Raw genomic sequence first — 6,234 nt, forward strand, 5'->3', positions numbered from 1 at the left:
ATTCCTTTTCAGTATGAACTGATTTGAAAATGAATAGGCCGAGTGTGAAAGTGCAAGGTGCAGAATCTCAGCTCAGGAGAAAGCCAGACCTATGTATGTGATTTGCATGGGCCTCTTTTGGAAGCTGGGGGTGGGATTTATGTGGTCAGTGCTTTAGCATCTCCAGTCATCAGTCTGAACTACTCTTACTGGGGAGAAATAGGTCCTTCTGGTGAGTATTTCACCTCCCTCTACCACCATAATCTAAAATAGGCAAGATGTGTCACACCATCATCGTGTCTTCCTTTCTCCAGTGAGTGTAAAGGGAGCTGGAAGGAACTATCTCAGATGAAGTGGGGACATAAGAAGTTAACAGTGAAAAATCCCACTCCAGGTGTGTCAATGGCACCAAGACTCCTGCTAAATAGCTCATCTTTATCCCTTCAATCATTCTTTTACAGACACACATGAATTCACATCTCAGCAAATGGGATTTGGTCCCTAGGGATCCCTTCCCAGGATGCTTGTCAAGAATAGTGAGGATGATACCTTCATTGTGAGGACATTGTCAGGTGAGGAAAATGCTTCATCTTCAAAACATGGGGACTCAAGTGACCTTGAAAATTGCTCTCAGGAGCAGTGGACAACTTGAAAATTTGGTAACTGCCAGCACCTGAAGTTAACCATATCTGGTTTAAATAGTGAAATGAAAATCATCCTTTCCTAAATATGGTACCTGTCTGATGTTGGGGGAGGCAGGAGAGGGCAGAGGACTGATGGTTGTCTGAAGTGGGGCTTCTTTGAGACCAGCTCTCAAGAAGGTGTTAATCTGCCTCTACTTTAAGGAGTGGGTAGAGAGGACCAGATCTGTATTCACGCTCCATAAAAATTAGTCATGTGCATGATCTCTCTTTCCTGGAGTTTTGTGGAACATTCGAAACAGGATATTGACCCGACTGATATCTAACGTTACTTCATAGATTGACCTTTACTCTAGTTGACACAACAATCCAAACTTCAGTGAAGAAAAATAGCCATGAGCATTACCAAATTCACAGAATAGTTCTGCAAATCCTGAAGATGGCCTGCAGCTCAAATCCTTATTTTCAGAAATGTCAGATTTCCTGGTTTCTTCTCCAAATAAGTCCTTTTAAAAGAAAGGTTTATTTACCTATCCTCAAGGAAGCATAGAAAGGAAGCAAATCAGAAAGCCAAGAAGATGCTGGAGATGATGAACTACAGCTCTGAAAGTATTTTTTTCTAGATGCCTTCAAGGAAGATGAAGGCACAAAGTCATTTCCTATTCTCAACCACCCCTGTGAAAAGTCACACAGAATATTTCTGCAACAATAAAGTTGCTCTGATTTGCAATGAAGAAACTGAAAATGCAACATAACAAGTCATCACATGGCAGTCTGATAAGGTCTAACGTAATCCCCCTGACCACACTAGTTATTCCTCTGAACCTTAGTAATTCACCAGGAGTGTACTGCATCTCTCTGAGTGTAAGGCAGTGACACTGGATTAGTGTCACTAGCTGAGGGACAAAATTGCCCTAAGAAAGCTAAGAGTCCAGCTATCATGTGTGGGATTGTTGAAATTAACAGAAACCGGATCACGCATGCAGAAAGAGCTGAGTTCCAGGACTGTTAGAGCAATGTCATGTCTAAAGGCGAGTATTGTTTCAGATAAAATTTGTTCTGTTTACTCCATTAAAAGCAGAATGTTCTATGACATTATATGACCAGAATGACAACCCCTCTAAACATCAGTGTCTCTGTCTACTTTTCAGTCTTTCTGTTCTCCTGCAAGAGTTTGAATAGTGTTTGGTGTTTAAACAAGTTTGGTACTCATGGCCAGCTCCCATGACATTTTTTTCTGGGATAACAAATCAAAAACCTATGATAGAATTGATGGTTCTGGTTCTGTTAATAGTCCACCAGGAGCTCATATCAAACTTCCTAGCTCTCCACTACCTCTCCCATATTGTGTCAACTGATGTAGCTTAAGAGAAGTACCACTGCTTTACTGACATTGATCATACAGTAAGAGATGCTTAAGGGCTCCTCACCAGCAGCAAGGATAGATGTAAAACATAAATGGGAAGCGTAGCATCAGGTTGGGTATAAGCTGGCAGGGCGCAGCATGTTCAAACATTTGCTAATTACCAATGCATCTATCTCCCAGCAGAACTGGGTATTTGTTATCCTCAGGGCTGGAGGGCAACATCATTACTGCAGTGTTTTCTCACTGGGCTATCACACCAAGAGGTGGCAACTTGTGATACAGCATTTTTAAGCAAATGATCCTGAATCTCACTTGATTAGTGAACAAATATGAAAACTGGCTCAATTCCACCTCAGAGATTTTGCAAGAGGAATAGGAACTGTGCAGTGGGCTGAATTTGGTCAGTTGGGTAGACAGGGTTTTGCTTGACAGTTTCTCCTGCCTGCCAAAAGATTACTGAGGTGCCCTGTTTGGAGCAAATCACCAGAGCATTACCCAGGGAATTTTCTGAAATACATGGTAATGGAAATCAATATCCCATAATGAGGTGACACAGGAGTACAAGAAAACTGGCATGTTTGGTGTCTGAGAGAAATTCTGAGTAGTTGATTTCTCTGTTTTGGCTAAATTGCTGTGGATTACATGATCATATCCATAGGAACAGAGCACAGAATATCTTGTTTTGGGTGGCCATAGTTAAGTTCCCTAAAATAAAGACACACGGAAACAAATAGGGCCTTATCTTCAGAGCTCCTATACATCCATAAATTCTCTAGCCTTAGCTGCTGTGGGAGATAAATGACACTTTTATTTAGATATTAAGATCTGAGATTAATTTTATTACAATCAGATATAAAAATACGAGCCACTTTGCTTGGATAGGTAATTAACAGTGCTTGTGAGGATTCTTCTTGAAATGACACGCATTATGGCCCTCATCAAACAGAGCTCTCTGTTCTTGCTCTTTAGATAATATTTTCCCATTGGTTAAACTGGGAAAGGTAGCAGATTTCTCTCACAAGAAAGTACTTCCCTACAGCCTGTTATCACCTGCCCTCATTTCCAAGAGTCCTATCAGCCAGCCAAGCCATAAGGCTTCTCCTCCCTTCAGTGGAGGTAGTATACTTTCCACTTTTATTTCTTTTTACTTTTTTCTCTTTTTTTTTTCCACTTCAGCTGAACTCAAGGTTTTGCCATAAATTTGCATCCTGATTTTACAGCTCATTTTCTGTCTGCACACTTAGCCCACCTGCCTCAAGAGACTGAGGCCCACTCCAGCCTCTCCAATGCCAAGAACCACTGGCATATTCAAATTTCTCAGAGCTTTTCTAAGTCTTATTTAACCAACAAGGCAAGAAAAGTATTATTACTTCATCCTCTGGCTCTCAAACTCAAAAGCATTGCCTCACTAAGGAGTACAAGCACAGATACAATTTCATTATCTCCAAAATGGCCTTTTTGCCTAGTGAACTAATTTTATATGCCTGATTTCCACAGACACAAGAGCAAACTACAAGGAGAAACTGAGGAACAACAGAAAGAACCCTACATTTGGGAAGAACAGTTCTATTTTGAGGAAAGAGAATGAGACAAGGAGCTCTTGGCAGCAACCAGCAGGGAGCAGAGACAGTGATTATTCACAAGAGAAAGGAAAGTATTGTGGGACTGCATTAAGAAGCAAAACAAGAAGGCATACAGGACATAGCAGAAGGAAAATGTGTCCTTTAAAGACAGAGGCTGCCAGTGAGCCTGTGGCCACTCCAACAGGCCTGAATCACGATGTGTGAAAGAGTGGTGAGCACAGTCTGATGCCAGTGAAGGACTCTGCTGGCCCATACAGCTTGGTGGCACAGTGTCACTCATGAGAAGTATAAGAATCCATTAGATTCCTATGCTTCCTGAAAGAAAATTAATGAATGGAATGGAATGGAATGGAATGGAACGGAACTAAAATGCTTCTAAGTGTCTGAGGGATGCCACAGCTTGATGTAGCTCAAATAGTGGGAAATCAGACAAGCTGTAGAACATGCATATCCTCTGTGCATCTGACACAGGGTGAAGAGCTGGAGAAGGTCTCCTGAAGCACCTTCTGAGCATATGAGGGCTGCTGGTAGATGGAAAAGCCTTCCATGGGACACAGAAATCCTGTGGCTAGAGTATTTAAAACCAGGCAAAACAGTAAGAGAGGTACGATCCTTTATAAGCATATTATAGGAGAAAAAAGGAGCAGACAGGACCTCATACATCTTTTCCATCTCTAGTTTTATAAGCCCATTTCCTGTTTTGTTTTACCTTATGCCTGCATGTCATATTCATAAGGAACTCAGCAGAAGGATGACCCTAGCAATATTTGCAAGCTGTCACGCATATGTCTGGTGTAAAAAATAATGCCACCAGTGCTAGTAATTGTGTGCACTGGGGGTCCTGAGGACACCCAAGCTCTGGGCCAGAAGAAGTGAGACTTGGTAAAACCATTATTAGTGAGAGTCTTTAGCCCAGACTGTCCTTCTTAAAGGTGGAAGGCAACAAATGCTGGAGCCTGAGTTTTGCTTCTGGGCCTGGGTGGTTTTGTGCCTTTGCTAATAAAGCTATTTAGACTTCTTTAGGTGCCTGTACTTGCTCATCCACCCTGTTTTTACTACAGAAGGCCTTAGGCTAAAGAGCAATAGAGCCACTCGCTTCAGCTGCTCAGGATGAGGTAAATTCACCAGTTTCAAGCAATAGGTTTGTCTTCCTATTGACTAGCCACAACTATTGAATCAGCCTTGAAACTTGTCTTTAGAACCTAACTTTTCAATACCCCAAGTCCTAAGTTTTGTTTCCATCTCAAGTCAAAAATCATGCAGAATTCCTAAATGTGAATAATTACATTAGGGGATGGTGTGGCAACCACTTAGATTAACACACTCAAATACGTTCACCATCCTCTAGGATGCTCAAAGCTCAACATGACCTGACCTTACCGCTAAGAATCTTCTTTTTTCATTTTTTCCTTTTTTTAAAGTAATTTCTCCTTCCTCTTTTCCTACTCCTTTCTTCTTTCCTTCCTTTTCATACCTTTTCTTATCATTTGCCTCCTTGCAGTACAGTCTCCTCTCCTTAGTAAAAAGCCCTGTACAGAGCAGGATTCAGACAAGATAACCTGGAGTGGACCATCATGGCTACCAGGCCTATTTCAGACAGTGCTTAGCCCAACAACTCTCTTCCTCATGCAGCTTTTTGTCAAGGCTTGCTCTGGATTTGATTCCCCTCAGCCTTCAGGACTGCATCCTGCCAGTTTGATACAGTGCAATGCCAATTATTTCAGCTGTGACATGTGAGGATAAAGTTGTGGGGGAGGAGGCTGACTAAGTCCCTGAGAAATCACAGTGGCCAGATCTTCAGGAGCTCTGAAGAAACTAATTCCCTTCAAAATCAATACCGCAATGCCATTGAGAAATCAAAGCAATGTACTTGAGTGAGAGCAGAGCTGAATATACCCATGAACAAGTGTCCTGATCACACACACCATGGTGCCTGATCCCCTCTCCCTTGCAATATTGCAAGTCACAAAGAAATTAATTGCAGTCCACAGGGCAGTGTGCAATCATAAAGCATGAGTGACTCAGTGGAGAATCAGGGCTGATAAAAATACACTCCCAGTGATCGAAACATTCTTTGCCAACCCAGTCTTCTCCTCATCCATTTTTTGTCTTCTCCTCTTCATGTTTAACTTCACTTCTCAGGATTCCTAGCACTATGATTATTATTATTGCTATTATTATCATTGTTGCTTTGTGGGCTGAGAGTTGCAGATCTCAAAAATAAAGAAGATGTCAGCAGCTCTGAAGGATCCTATTCTATTACACAGCAGAACAAATGAGTATGTCAAGGAAGGGCTTTCCAATCTAACAAGAAAACAGCACAAACAGACACTAAATAAATAAATAAATAAACCCTGGGGGGACAGGCAGACTAGTTCTGATTAGATATTATGCTAACATGATGCCTACTTTCTACACTAACAGTGTTTTAATATATTTAAATGATACTGGGGAAATAAGTCATGAAATAGGAGAAGAAGTCTTCACGTCAGAAATGATTAAAATTATCCAAGGGGACCAGACTGTCTCTCTCATGGAAATGTGGCTCATGGTGTCGGATTATGAATGTAGCCCAAACAGTATTTACATAGTGTGCCTGACTCCATCTCATTACCTTTGCCAATGATTGCTTTTCCTGGCTGCTGGAAGAGCAGTCCAGCTGGTG

General features: G+C 41.6%; 1 protein-coding gene across 1 annotated transcript in view; it reads right to left on the reverse strand.

Moving 5' to 3' along the window:
• The window catches only part of ATP1A1 (ATPase Na+/K+ transporting subunit alpha 1), a 179,126-nt gene extending 173,373 nt beyond the window's left edge, over window positions 1–5,753 (reverse strand). Inside the window, exon 1 of the mRNA XM_068181971.1 lies at window positions 5,746–5,753. The gene's annotated coding sequence lies outside the window, so the exon portion shown is untranslated. The remainder of the gene's footprint in view (window positions 1–5,745) is intronic.
• Window positions 5,754–6,234: the final 481 nt, after the last annotated feature.

Source organism: Anomalospiza imberbis, chromosome 2 (assembly GCF_031753505.1).
Source record: "Anomalospiza imberbis isolate Cuckoo-Finch-1a 21T00152 chromosome 2, ASM3175350v1, whole genome shotgun sequence".
Classification (NCBI taxonomy): domain Eukaryota; kingdom Metazoa; phylum Chordata; class Aves; order Passeriformes; family Viduidae; genus Anomalospiza; species Anomalospiza imberbis.